This window comes from Cyprinodon variegatus, unplaced genomic scaffold, assembly GCF_000732505.1.
Source record: "Cyprinodon variegatus isolate N-32 unplaced genomic scaffold, C_variegatus-1.0 Scaffold195, whole genome shotgun sequence".
Classification (NCBI taxonomy): domain Eukaryota; kingdom Metazoa; phylum Chordata; class Actinopteri; order Cyprinodontiformes; family Cyprinodontidae; genus Cyprinodon; species Cyprinodon variegatus.
This window is the reverse complement of record NW_015150648.1, coordinates 5,891-20,647: the sequence shown is the minus strand read 5'-3', so window position 1 is coordinate 20,647 and position 14,757 is coordinate 5,891. Positions and strand designations below refer to the sequence as shown.

The window sequence follows — 14,757 nt, the reverse complement described above, 5'->3', positions numbered from 1 at the left end:
TTTTTCCACAAGGCCTCACTTAAAGCTCTGCAGAAGCTATGTCAGGTTTTATAGAGCTGACCAATTAGTAGACAAGGGATGGATGGATGGATGGATGGATGGATGGATGGATGGATGGATGGATGGATGGATGGATGGATGGATGGATGGATGGATGGATGGATGTTAATCAAATAATATCAATACAGAAGTTGTTTGTAAATTTTTGAAAGATTTAAATTCCACTTCCACCTGCAAATTAGTTGCTTTGCTGCATCATATGCTCTAGACCGATAACACATGTTCTCAGATTTCCGAATTTATCCCTTCACTCATGATGTTTTATTCATGTTGTGGCTGTCACTTGTCTGCCAAGGCTTACACTCTTTCAAACAAATCTTTGCAACAGTGCTGGTGTCTTGCTTGAAGGGATCGTACTATTATCACCCTGAAATATGTCCTGTTGTCACACTGTTGTTGTGATTTAGACCAGCTGAAGGATACAAGGTAATCTACTTCTGAGTTTGAGGCCAAGTGACGCTGTGCCTTTTAATCTTGTTCATTTCACTCATAATTTTTCTTTGGCTTTTATTTGAATTTGGCAGTGGAAAGATTTTAGACAGTCTTAAAACACACATTTTGTGTAAAGTACGTAGGTACTTTGCAATGTAATTCAGTAGATGGTCAGTCTTGTTATGAACTGTACTATTCAGAGTCTCAAACACTGAGTAAAGATACTTCCCTTCATGCTATGATGGACTGTTAGAGCCTCTGCATTAAAATTTTACAACTCACTGAACATAATTTTGTCAAACTTTACAACTCGAGACCTTTTGTCATTGCCTTCGCTAGCAAGGCTGCATCCTAAGTATGATTCAACATAAGCCACTAATTTCTCTGATATATTCTGTAGAATGGAGAAAGGAGACTCATTCATAGAGTCAAACAAATATTCTTTAGCATTAGTATGTTTGTGCTGTAATCCAGTGAACTATTATTGTGCTGTTTGCTTTCCTCTGATGGCCACATTGGACAATCTTTGAATTCTAATTTGCAAACTAATTGTGTCAGTGCTGTGGGAACGCTTTTCCCTGAGTAAGTACTTTAGATGTACAGAAATAGGCTGGTCAATTATTACAATTCCTGTGTGATTATGACAAGTTTTGTTTTAAGTGGTTGTAATCATACTCTCTTTGTGGCTGGCAATTTTATCTTTACAATCTCTCTGTCTATTTAAAGGATTTTCAAGTAAATAAAGCATTATTTTTGCTGTATATTGACAGAATTATGCTTGTCTAACCATTATTATAGTTAGCAATTAAATGCCTTTCTTTAGTGCAGGAAGGTAAATTAGGCATGACATACTGTAGCTCCTGGGAAATCTTCCTTCCCTGTTTCCATTGGAATCATCAGGATACAAGTTAGACTTTTCTGTGAATAACAGCCAAATGCGGTGAGCATCTGCATTCCAGTATTATATTACTGCTACTTACTGAACTGGGGATTTGTGAAAGGCACCAGTATGTTACAAAAGGGCCATTCAGAACTGACACACACGATACAGTCACCACTGTCACTACATACAGAAAGGTGAAAGGCGGAGGGTGTAGAAAATGAGGTGAGATTAAAATCACCAAATATTGCCACAAATGTATTTGGCTGTTGTGTCTACTGCTTAACACCAACAGAACTGATTAACTCACATGCAGTGTCAGCAATGGCAGAAGGTGGAATGTAAACGGTTGGTAATAGAACACTGGTAAACTCTGGGTAAATAATATAGCCAAAAACCAACTGCCAACAGTTCAATATCTTGGCTGCTGTGACAAATCTTCACAGTAACACCATCTGTTGTTCGCAAGTAAAGCCAACCCACCTCCTTTAAATTTTGCAGTCTTCTTTAAATCTCTGTCTGCTCATGTGATCAGAAAGCCTGGCAGAGAGATGCCGGAGTCCGTGATAAGATCATGCAGCCATGTTACTGCATTGCCAATATTCTTGCTGGATCCTTGTTAGGCCTTGGAGTTATTTTGAAATGTTTCCTAAAGGTCTCATATTGCCCATGATAATTGATGGAAGAGATGGATTACATTTTTTGTTCCTTTCTTGTCTCCTTACTCCTGTACTGCATCCCCGGTGTCTCTTTTTCAACTAAGCTTGCGGACGTAGTAGTACAGTATATGTATTATTTTAGCTTTATACCTCTTTTCCACTGGCTGAAAAACCTGTTTAAACCCGGTAACAATCAGACATATTTGGATCAATTACAAAACAATTTCTTACATTTAGTTTGCGCCAAAGAGTGGAATGACCAATAGATCAGTGGCTTATACAGTATATGGGTATATGTGATGATGACAGAGTGAAGTCACTGGTTTTATAGCAGATAAAGGCTTATAAATAAATTATAAATTGTTAAGATGGTTGCTATGGTGAAGTCTTGGATTTGGCTTGACAATAAGATCTTTTTTTTTTTTTTTTTGCCATTCGTTAATAATAATCATCTAGTCCTTACTTTAAACTCAGTATGACAAACTCCCACAAAGAAAGAAGGTAATTAGAAGTTTTAATGATACAATATTTTAATACTTGGCGCTGAGACCGAAGCAGAAAAACATCAGCGCTTAAATTTTAGTATAGGCATGGGCTAATGATGTCACGACTCAGAACAGAGGATCCAGTATTCAGGCAAGACAGAAATTCAGTGTTCAGGGAAACAGAGGTTAGCCTCGTGAGACCATCCTGATCTCTGAATTTGGAGCCTTTCACCAAACGAACGTCCAATCAGCGTTGGCTTTGAGGCGGGTTGAGGTGTGACGCAACGAGAAGCGCGGCAGTTTAGTCTAAAGAACATGGCGGCTTCGGCCGATGAAACTAGTGTTAGCGTGGCTATTGAGCAAGTTTTATTGGAATTACACTGTATTTCTTCACTGAAAGAAGAGCAAAACACTGCTCTGGAGGCTTTTCTCAGAGGAAAATATGTTTTTGCTCTTCTCCCGACAGGTTTCGGCAAGAGTTTGATCTATCAATTGGCTCAAAACTCAAAGAAGAGAACTTTACCATATGAGGACCAGTTGAATGTCCCCATACTTTTCCCCAATACACATGAATGGGGGAGAGTGACCTCATTTGTATAAGTTAGAATTACTTTTTAGATATCTGAAATGTTAATTTTCGATAGGAGGAATACTATTAAAGATATCCGAAATACATATAAATTTTCAAATATGGAGCCTAGGCAGAAGTTCAAGTGAAGAAACTCATTGTTTTTCTACATCCACCTGCAACACAGCGAACCACACCTCCACGAAAGCCAATCTGCATCCAAAGTTCATCTTAAAAGGCCTCCTACATGTATACGCACTTGTCTGCTCCTGTGCGCAGGCGGCAGATGTGCTGTGTGACTTCATTCAGATGACACCATTTCAACCCATTATCAACCCACCTCCATCCCCTCCTCCGCCATCTTAGCTAAAGCTTCATCAGAAAGTCATTCCTCCTCTTACTTCGTTCCCTTTCTCATCTTAACCGGTCCAGCAGAAGACCGCCATGTTGAGCCATATTCTGCTAGAGGTTTCTTCCCAACAGGGAGTTTTTTCTTTCCACTGTTGCTTCATGCTTGCTCATCATAAACAGGTTCTCTCAACCTGTGTTATCCAACTGGACTTCCATCTTCTAGGTCCCTGATTGAAGCTCTAGTATCAGCTCACGCAATCCACTGGATCTCCCCATAAAGCTTAGCATACTGTCTTGCTAACCAGCAGTCTACAGACTGACCAACTTCATCCATCTCCACTCCACCACCAGTTTCAGGCCTGGGGAGGAAACAGCGCTATTCTTTGCTCCTGTTCATCCATATCTATCAAAATTAAGCTCTATGTTTCCTGTCGAGGTCTGAGCGCCAAAGACAAAGTAATTTTATCAATAAATTTCTCCTTATTGTCTTTTCTCTACGTGTGAGTTTTTCAGATTGAAATATGTTAAAACAAATATGTTAAACGGCCACTTAAAATTAGTGAAGATTTGTAGATATCTGAAACGTAGTTCTTACTAGTACAAGTTTGATTCCAAAAATCCCTTAACAAACCAATAACAATCAGATTGGAAAGCCACACAATTGATTTAATAAATGTATAGGAAATCACTGTTGCAAAATTTTTTAATGGTGATTTAATCCTAAAGGTAAACTGAAAAAAAAAACAATCCAGTTATGTAGTAAGAGGGAAGCAGTGTTGCTGTCGTGAAGCATTGGCTTGATATGTGATCCACTGATAAGATCACAGGAGTAGCAACTCAGCAGTTTTTCCAAAGGTCACTATGCCGTCCTTGTGATTGGCACACACTTGCCTAATGTAAACTGCACTTATATTTTTAGGTGTAAGCATGTTTGATCCCCTTTGGAACAAAAAGGATCTTGGATATTTCCAGGTGCTGTTTGTTTTTTCCATATTTTTTCCAGGCATGAAAAGGGTGCAAGAATCTATTCATGTCTGAGCACAGATGCATTGTACATTCAGTTAGTAATTGCTGTTTGAGAGGGTAATGACAGCTATGTTTTCAGTTATGTTCACGCTGTGTTTCCCAAAGTTCTGTGTTTCATTCCTAATAATCTTTTTCACATTAAGAAACCATATTAGGATTATTTGCACCACTTCAGTGTACTTCAGTGCTTTAACATCTACGTTTATTAGTGCTTTGCAAACTTCTTTTTCTTTCTCTGAGGCTCAGTTAGTACCATGCATTGCCATGATACAATGGTCGGTAAGGAGTAAATACCATCAGATCAAGTGCAGCTTAAGTGCCCCTAAAGACAATAAAGAGAACAAGAAGAGAACTGTCTCAGAATCTCAACATGGATGATTTGTACAATAACACTGTAACTCAATCTCCAAGCCATCTAAATAAATCCATAACTGACCATTCATGAAGATAGGAAGCCCTCTATTAAGGCTATTTGATAAAGTGGATGCTTGCCTGAATTCATTAATCCCTGGGGCTGTTCGTAAAGAATACTGATGAACTCTGAATTAATGCTTGTGCTTGAAAGGGGCTAAAGAACTTACAGAAATGTTTTATTATGGGATGACTAAAATTTTGCTCGAGCATCACACTGAAATTATGTTTGCAAAAAAAAGGGTCCTTTATGTGCCTTCTTTATAAAGGAAATGCAATGCAACTTATTTAAAGGATAAGTATTAATCAAGTCAAAAAATTAAAGAGAATGAACATGAAAAAAGAAAGATTTTATCTATTTTCATTTTTTTCAAACCTTACAAGCAATAAAGCACTGGAAAAAATCGAAATCTAGATAAGTAATTTTTTCTTAAAATAAGTGCATTTGTTCTTGGATTGAGGAGGTAAAAGAGCGGTTTTGCCAATGGAACAAGACAATTTACACCTAAAATAAGAAAACACAATTGCATTGTCTTATTTTAAGTGCATATTATCTAAATACGGTAACTTATTTTATGAGTATAAAATACTCATTCCATTGGCAAACTATCTAATTTACCTACTCAAATGAAGGGTAAATACACTTAATTTAAGAAAGTTTTGCTTATTTCTGGATTGTTTTTCCAGTGAGAACATTTATCACAGAATAACTGCCTATATATTTTCATACAGGACAATGTGCCACAGTATGAACAGAAAAAGACTGCTAAAGTCAAATCACCTTAAAGTGTGGTAGGAAAAGTAGCACTTGAACATTTATCTCTTCAGTTTAAGTGAGCAAAAAGGTAAATAAGTCAAGAGAGCATGTTTCTCCTCAACAGTCAGAATTTGTCTCTCCATTAGAAAGACACATATATTTTTTTCTTCTCTTGCACAGATCAACTAAATGAGAGCTAAATCGTGTACCATGGGTGATCTAACAAGAATACATGATAACAGGTGTTAAAGTGCAAATCACCCTATTTAGGTAACGATTTTGTATTTGCTGGAGAGTTTGGAAGAACAGTGTGGAATTGTTGCTGTTTTATAGGCAGCTACAATTTGCAACAGCTCTGTGCACATAAAGCATTTATGATTTCTGGACAAGATGATATAAACTGAAAAAAAAGATTGTTTTTAGAGAAATTTGAAAAAGAAGTAATTGGGACCCATGGACCAGGCTATAAAAAGCATGGTGGGTCATTCTGTTCTTTAGTATAGAAAAACAACAGGGGGAAAAAAAAAATGGTGTCCCAGCCTACAGGGTAAGTTTTAAAAAAAAAAAGGGTTCAAAAACAAAACTGAAAAAAAAGCTTTTATTTTATCCTCTCCAGCCAATGATCCCCATTCATTGTTCTAATAACAACAAATATATCAAAGTAGCTGTTGCAGATTGTGCATTAGAGAACAGAAATGCAAAGAGAAACTCTACCTTATCTAGCTTTTTAGTGACTGACATTTAATTTCCCTGAAATATATGAAGTAAATTCAGCACGCTCATATTCAATGCTACAGTTTTACATAAATATTTATTTCAAAAGAAAAACTTGTTGGAATCTAATTTTACTTGTTAATTAACTTTTGATTTGTCAATTAACTTTCTGAGAAATGAAATAAAAAACACACTTTTTGAATAAGGTAAATGAAAGCATTTATTTGCATTGATTTTGATACATTAAGATTTTCTGTATAATCTTTTATACATTTTCTGTTCACTAAACGTGTCTGAGTGTGTAAGTCAGGGTTTTCAAGAGCCAAAAATATCACAGTGATAATGCAGAAGTTTAAAAACTCATGTTCAATCAGTTCAGTTTACCTTAAAAAAGTGGTGATGTAAATGTTGTATTAATGTTTTATTCATTTATTGCCCACCACAGTATTGTATATTGTTTGTGAATACATCCCAAAGTGGCTGTGTGTTAGAACAAAATAAAGTGTGAATATAGCTCAAATCATGGTTAAATAGATAACTCTACACATATATTGAATACATTCACCACATACATTCAAAATATAAGTTTATTAACCCCCCAAAAAATCATGCAGCTCCAAGTCAGACATATTAAGTTAAAATCTTGACATAATTTGTGTCACTCAACTAAACTAAGCTACTATACAAAGAAGACGGAAAAAAAATAATCAATGTGATGATGCAATGATTTCAACATGGATTATATGTATGAGAACCAAAGTTTCAGAAAGAGGTCAAAGTAGATTTAGGTTAATTTGGAAGAATTGGAATGTGTTCAAACCATTTCACAAAGTAAATCCAAGAAGATTCGGGAAAACGTTGTTTTATTAAATGATTTGCCAAATTAGAAACCAATAACCTTTAGTTAATTGATTCTTAACCTTCTAAGCTAGTAGGTAGTAAATATGAAATTACTTTTTGGTCATAATTTGGTTATCAAAATGTATTCATCATATAAGAAAACATATTAACGTTTGTGTTATATTAGTGTTTAAACCGTTAGTGAAATAAAGCCTGTTCTAGATTTATAAACAAAATCTCAAACCTGTTATCATGGTGTACTATGCTATCCATTTTGTTTACATTAGCCAACAATATACACATGAAATTATCAAAAATCTAAGAAATGATGTTGCTAGAAACTCTTTGTGACTTGTGCCAGACCTCTACCTCTATCTGTCTTTAGAAGGCTTCAGATTTTCTCCCGCATTTATGTGGCAGCAGGCTACAGCTCTTTGTTCTCAGTAGCTTCATGCCTCCAATCTCCTCCAGGCATCTGGAAGTCCCACAACTCAGAGAGAAATGTTGCCAATGGTCTGTTTTGCAGCCATTTGGTTCTGGTGTAGCCATCAGGTCAGCTTAGCCTTTGGTCAGTAGCATGAGTCTTCAATGCTGGCGCCTCTCGAATGCGAACTGGCCAGATATCAGACCCCCCCAAAAAAACAGCAGGCATGACTAAGTTGCTTTTGTCCTCAAACACCGTGGGGGGAATTGCATGTCCCCCTCTAGGAGTGTCTTGTTATACTGTATTGGGTGAAGGGGGTTTGTAGCCATGAGAGATTGGTGATTGAGAGCTAACTGCTGAGCAAAATTGCATCCCCTGGATAATATATATAAATTGCTTCCCAATGTCCGAAATGATCTTGGTTTATAGCCCAACCTTATTTTTCAACATACTGTAGTTTGAATCATATACAGGTTTGTTTTCTCTAAAGCTGCAGCACCCTCTTCAAGTCACACCCACAGGGTTCAAAGGACAGATGAGGTTCTTGCACTTGCTATAAAGACTTGAAAACCTAACCTCTCACTCTCTTTCTGTAGAAAGTCTCCCTTGGAGGTAACAGTATAAGGGACCATCTGAACAGAGACCTTGAGCCAGATACCACATGGCTAAATAGACATCTTTCTTTAACTCAGAATGGACACATCTATCCCACTGGCCAAGCTTCTCAGACTACAAAGAATACATGCAACGGAAATCAAAAGAGGGATTAGGTACAACAAAAGAAAAGGAAAATGCTTCCAGCCAAACAATTTGGGTTTTTGATCATATGCATATATATGTATATATATTATGGATGTAAGTCATGGATAAATCGGCCACATATTAGCAGGCTTTTTCTCAAAAGCTAACTTTGCGACTCTTTGGAGAAGATTAAAGTTTGTTTTCCTTCTGCTATGTTTATAGTGTAACTTTTGAAAGTGATTTGAATATTTACAACACTGGATAGCCATCCAAAATAAAGAAAAAAGATAATTAAGACTTAATAATCTCTTTTCAACAAACACATAAAAAATACTTTCTTAGTAGTACTAAATTTCTCTGTTTTTGTCCCAAACTTTAAGTCCGTCCTCAAGGCCTAATCAAGAAAGCCAAGACCTGATTCTTGGTTGTACAAATGAAGAGAGCAGTGGATTACAGTGGGAGGCTACAAGAGTGATGGGCAGTAGTTATAAATAGCGCCGTTACTAGCTGACTGAAATTTTTCAGTAGTGTGGTCGTAACACCTCTGTTTTCTACGTCAAATAGCTAATAGTGAAGCTTCTTTTGTGGCAAAGTAGATGGGTAGCGTCCACAGAGGCTGCTCTTCAGCAGGTTGGCTACCTACTCTGGCATCTGTGGTGGGCAGGTGTGCAGCTTGTGGGGGATGCCGTGGGTTCCGGCTTTTTTTTTTTTTTTTTGCATCCCTCCCTTCCCACACTGTGGGGTCTGGGGATCTCCTACTAAGTCTGTTGCCCCCAGAGGGATTGGTCCTGGGATGATAGTGTTTGGATGAGGACTTTAAGAATATGTTTAGTGTCTGCCTCTGTGTGTCTCAGTTGAGTGCTTGTATATGTCCATATGGGTTTGAGGGTGGGATTGTGTGCCTGTGACTGGATAAATGTGAAATTGTTTCTGTCTATTTGTCAGTTTGGGTCTTTGCCTTCCACACCCACCTACTGAACATGCTAGGCCAAATGTGAGCAGGGCCTGCCTCCTCCCTTTTCTCATTCTCCCCGCCAGTGACTTGTTCCTCTGTCTTCGGTTTTTTTTTCTCTTTTCATGTCCTCTTTCCTGTCTCTCTCTCTATCTCCCCTTAGTTATCATCCCTTCTATCTTTCTCACCTCCATTTCTGTCTCAGCGTCTATTGCATATGATTTTACTCCTTAAATAATTTTAAATAAAGTTTAACATAAAAGTGAGTGAAACCTTATGGCAACAGTCATAATGGTTTGCTTGTGAAAAGCTTTTGGGCTATCAGCTAGCTCTAGGACAAATATATTCCCAGAGCTATATTGGCAAAACAGGACGCAAAAAATCAAAACAAGAACAAAACAAAGTAAATTTAAATAATGTGGGCATTTCAATACTACTGGTTGTATTATTTAAATTGCACCAGAATTGTAGCTCAAACAGTGGGTTTTTAAAATTAACAGTTTTATGCAAAGACAGGTAAAGAGACCCTAACCCTAACTCTGTCCCAAACCTTGCTGTTATTACTGTACTTTGGTCTCGGGTACTATTACTGAGTTGGTGTGCAACATCATCCCCCTTCTGCAACTATGGTTGTCTTGTACTTTCTTTTGGATATTTCTTGTTTTCTGACAAGGAAACAATTATAGCTACAGTGAGCTACAAGCATAAACATAATTGAAAAACAAAAGCTGTTAAAATGATGCATTCCCTTTCAGTCTTTAAAACATTTTTAGTTCTCTTCATAAATAGGGACCAAAAAGTGTTTAAAACATGATTAACGTCATGTTTAAAACTAACTGTATTGGTCCTGAGCATAGTCTGTGTGTTGTGGGTTGAGGTAATTGCTTCCAAAACAGGTTTTACACCTCAGTAAGAACTGTCAGAGGAGGCTATGGTCTTCACAGACTCTTTCCCCGCTTGGTGCGTATGTTACTCCCTCCACAGGGCACTGAATTAATCTGTTGGAAGTGAATCACTGGGTTACCCACTCCCTGGCACAGGTTTACTCTAATATCTAGTTCAACATAGGTTGCCTGACAGCAAGAGATATGCAAATTTAATACCCTCTTTTAACACTTCATAAAAAGGAGTTTCGAACCTGTAATTTACAGAAACTTCATTCCCCTTCTGCAGGATCTTTTCTGCAATTCTCTAAACATCCAGCACAAAATTGCTTCTACATTTCAACATGGGTATGAAGGACAATGCCTGCCACCTTCCATACATAAACTCATACATGACTAACCAAGCAAAATGCCAATATCATCTGGAAGGACCAAACCATATTTTCTATGTCTCCTTTGATGTATAGCAGATCTCAGCTCATCTACTTAATAAATGAAAGCATAAGAAAGAGAGTTTCAGAAGATGATTATTTTTGGGGCTCCTTTATAGCTTTACCCCTTCTAACTGCCTGTGCAGTGTGATTTGTTGAGAGATTGAAATGAGGCTGGCTGGTCGAGCAGAGACCGGCTCTTGATTTACACACAGTGTTAAATCACACAGACAGCCGGCTGCCGACCCTGCCCACCTCCTCGCCTCAGATGCACATCTATCTTCATGCAGGAGCTCCTCCTGATTCCCAGCCTTATGGCATGGATAACATACAACCCAGAGTGGCAGACACAGAGTGCTGTTGACAGTGTGGAATTCTGTGGGTAACATTGGCCAGTAAATGATTCCTATTCAAGGTTACTCGGGAGGATACTCCTGAGTAACTTTGCTGCTAAGAAACATCTGCAAACTTTAAGGAAGCCAAAATAGAGGTTTTACAGAACATTTGAGAAGTTGGGTAAAAGGAGTATTTTCTATATCGGAAAAATATTTATCCATTTCTATACAGCTTTCCTTTTGATCGTAGGGAGACTTCTATTTCTGATTCAAAGCAAAGAAATAAAGAAAAATAATAAGAACGAGTAAGTAAGAAAATTAATATGCATTTTATTTGCTCAAATATCCTATTTCCTTTTTTCTTTGACCTTTTTTGTCTTTTTTCAGGTTCATTAATGACAATGTAAGAGAATGTTACATTGTTTATATGTTTGGTTACTTCTGAAAAGTAATAGAAAATGTAATCCATATTGAATTTAAATTTAAGATAGTTGCTCTGAAGGAAATTGTGAAATGTGCATGTCATTATGTTTTTCATTGTGTTTTAAATGGATAAAAATAATGAGCTTATATGATTTCCTGTTATTCTGTAACTGTTATAAGCTCAGAATGTAGGACCCAGAATTCAGTCGAGACCAACAGTGGGATAATTCAAAGCGTTTATTTAATAGAAGCAGGCTGTGGATCCGTGGTATCAGCGGCTAGGACGCGGCACCACTAATCACTGGAAACTCTGGTTTAAGAAAAACACTGGTAAGCGACCATGATTATCTGATGGAGAATGATTATCCATATGAGTCACATACTGGGTTTAACAGTTCAGTCCATCTCCATAGAACGAGGTAGGATCCAGCCAGTGGGCTGCCAAGAAGATGCCATGGGCGTTGTCCAAATTTTCCCAGATGCTGCAGCCCCAGAGAACAAGCAGGAGTCCGAGCCATACCAGGGAAACTGATCAGAACAGGAAGGCTCAGAGGTCCAGGAGTCTGGTCAGGGATACCGATCAGAATAGGAACAGGCTGCTCCAGGGTTCCAGCAGTCCACAGACAGTTCAGGAAGAATGTTCAGATTGGAACACGCAGGCTCAGTAGGTAAGAGGCAGAACAGGTCAGGAAATCAGGAACCCTACGGAACAACCATTAGCACAAGAGCACCAACACCAATACATGTAATCTGGCCACAATGGCAGGGACTGAGCCGTATATTTAGTAGCAGGAGCATGGGGCTTAGATGAGCAGTAATTGGAAACCGGGCAGAGTTAGGCAGCTGAATGAAATTAGCAATGGGGCCAGCCATCAGAGCCATGACAATAATTTAACTAAATAAAACGAAATGCACATATTAAATAAACATTAGACACCTCAATCCTCCAAAATACAAATCTACAGCTAATGTAGCTAAAAGAAAGCTGCTTGGGGCTCTGTGTTCCCTCAAAACTTTTGCTATAATTTTTAGACAATCATTTCAGTCTAACATAGGAAGCCAGAGTGAAGCCAAATGTTTAAGCTCAAATGGTGGAAGATGGATTCCTGTATCCTGTATTTCTGAATGCGCAATATATACACTACATGTTATGCAATTGTGAAGGCATGTTCAGGAGCCCAGGGTTCTGACTTGTAGTAATGCAACAGGTATGATAATGTTGATTATAAAGGCAATGCAACACATTTAATAGATGCATAGCGACACTCAATCAGGGGCTGGATTGCCTGTGATGTAGGTTGAGCAAGTACAATGAAGAAAAAACTTTTTTTTAAAAAGTTAATTTTTAACCTTGAAAAGAATAATATCTGAAGAGATTTGTGTGTGGTTTTAAAAATATGCTTTATTTAGCCCTTAAATTGACCACTAAATCATACATAATTCATCCTCCCTTTGCATCTCTAAAGCCGGCCCAGGCCACCTGCAGCCTCTGCCTCTCTCTGCCTGTGTTCTGGCTCTGACCTCCCGCCACTCCTGTCTGAGCTCCAGAACAGTGCCGTACCTACCTCTGTTGTACAGGCAATTCTCCGCCAAAGCAGGTCAGTTTTGTGTCCTGGTTAGACAAAAGACAAAGGGCCTGGACGTCTCACAATGGGAGCATCTGCTGAAGAATGCAGGAACCCTGGTTCCACTGTTTGGCTTCCCATAAGGAATAAAGTACTATGTCTGCCATGTTGATTTGAAACCTTCAAGCTGCAAATAGAACTGACATGAATGGAGCTTGTTGCCCACCATGCGAATTGCTGCTGATATGTCAAGCAACTGACAGCATCTAGATGTGGTGACTTTGTTGCATAAAGCAGATTGAAATCAATGAAGCAGCAGAGGGACATAACTTGGAAAATACCAGAAAAGAAAATGTTATCTTTTTGATGTGTTCTATGTTTTGCAATGAAGTGTGAGATCTACGAATGTTAGTGAAAAAATATCCAAGGAAAAGGACAGATGACAACTTGCATTAATTCCAGGATTATTTAGGTCGGTTAGTACTGTATGCAACAGTACCGTCACTTTTTTTACCCATCGGTGTACTGGGATGTTGTTCAAGAACACTATACATACTGGGATATGTACCTGCATCGCCATCTCACCCCACCCTGCTGACCTACCTTGTTTAAAGTTGCTTGCAAAAGATTTGCTGCTAAAAAATCCTGTCATTTTTGTGTTCAATTCCTACAAGATTACTTTATTTACATACTGTACCATGGAGGAAATTTGACAAAGACAACAGATTTTAGGACAAACTCAGTTTAGGAAACAAATTAAGTACAATAAAGGAAATGCAATAATGGGGAGTGAAATAAAAAACTAGGATCCATCCTATACTGTAAGTGCTGTTAGAATAAAGCCCAAATTACACAGGCTTTACATTATCTCCGAACCCCAAGTAAAAACAAAACAAGCAAAGAACCCCACCCCCCCACATACAGACACACACATCTGCTTTTTATGCATTAAATCTGCACCGGATAAACAAAGTCTTAGAGATTTCTGAAATTTATTGACATCCTCCAGAGATTATATTAACGTTCTGCACATGGATTCTTACCACAGTCCAATTCGTGATGTGATCCACCAATATGGCTTTGCTCCTTCTCTCCAGCCTTTTCCCTGTGAAGCCTAAGCATGGGATTGTTTCTCATGTCTTTGTTGCTTTTGCAATCATCATTTTTGCATGTGAAATAAGGCTATTCTACATTTTTATAGTTGTTTTGTCTACAACAGTTTAAAAAATCCAAACATTGTTTTTGTTTCTTTTCCTCATTTAGCATGCCAAGGAGAGGTGGACAGGAGGTGTGACAGATTGGTTCTGCCTTCCAACTTTTAAGAAAAGGTAGAAACATCTGAAGCTGGAAACAGAATAACCTTCAAACTAAAGCCCATATGAAGTCCAAAATGAATGGAAGAATGTGTGTTTATTGTATTTTAAATACAACTAATATACTTATGAAGAATTTGCAATGATATGCATCCTACATTTTCGCTTTTTCAGCCCTAATTAGTAGGGTTTATTTTTTAAGTTCTCGTTGCTAAGCCATTTTAGCTCATGACTTTTTAAAGTGTCACCTGTAGCATAGCTTTTTCACTATTAAAATGAATAGTGGGCTCTTGAAGTGGGGCATCACAGAAACTGTATAGCGGGCATTTTTTTTTTTAAGCAATTTTTTTTGCATTGCTTGTGTTCTGTTGTCAATTTTTATACATTTTTATTGTACATATCTTGTTATTTGGGTTAGTTACCATAATCAACTTATTAATGGCGTTGTTCCTCATAATTTCTGTACAAAAAATATTGATATATCTGTATCAAATTGTTACCCTTAT

General features: G+C 37.8%; 1 long non-coding RNA gene across 1 annotated transcript in view; it reads left to right on the top strand.

The window, feature by feature from the left end:
• Positions 1-14,545, top strand: part of LOC107087811 — a 29,950-nt gene extending 15,405 nt beyond the window's left edge. Inside the window, exons 2-3 of the long non-coding RNA XR_001481356.1 lie at positions 11,622-12,041; positions 14,202-14,545. This is a non-coding gene — a long non-coding RNA (uncharacterized LOC107087811). The remainder of the gene's footprint in view (positions 1-11,621; positions 12,042-14,201) is intronic.
• Positions 14,546-14,757: the final 212 nt, after the last annotated feature.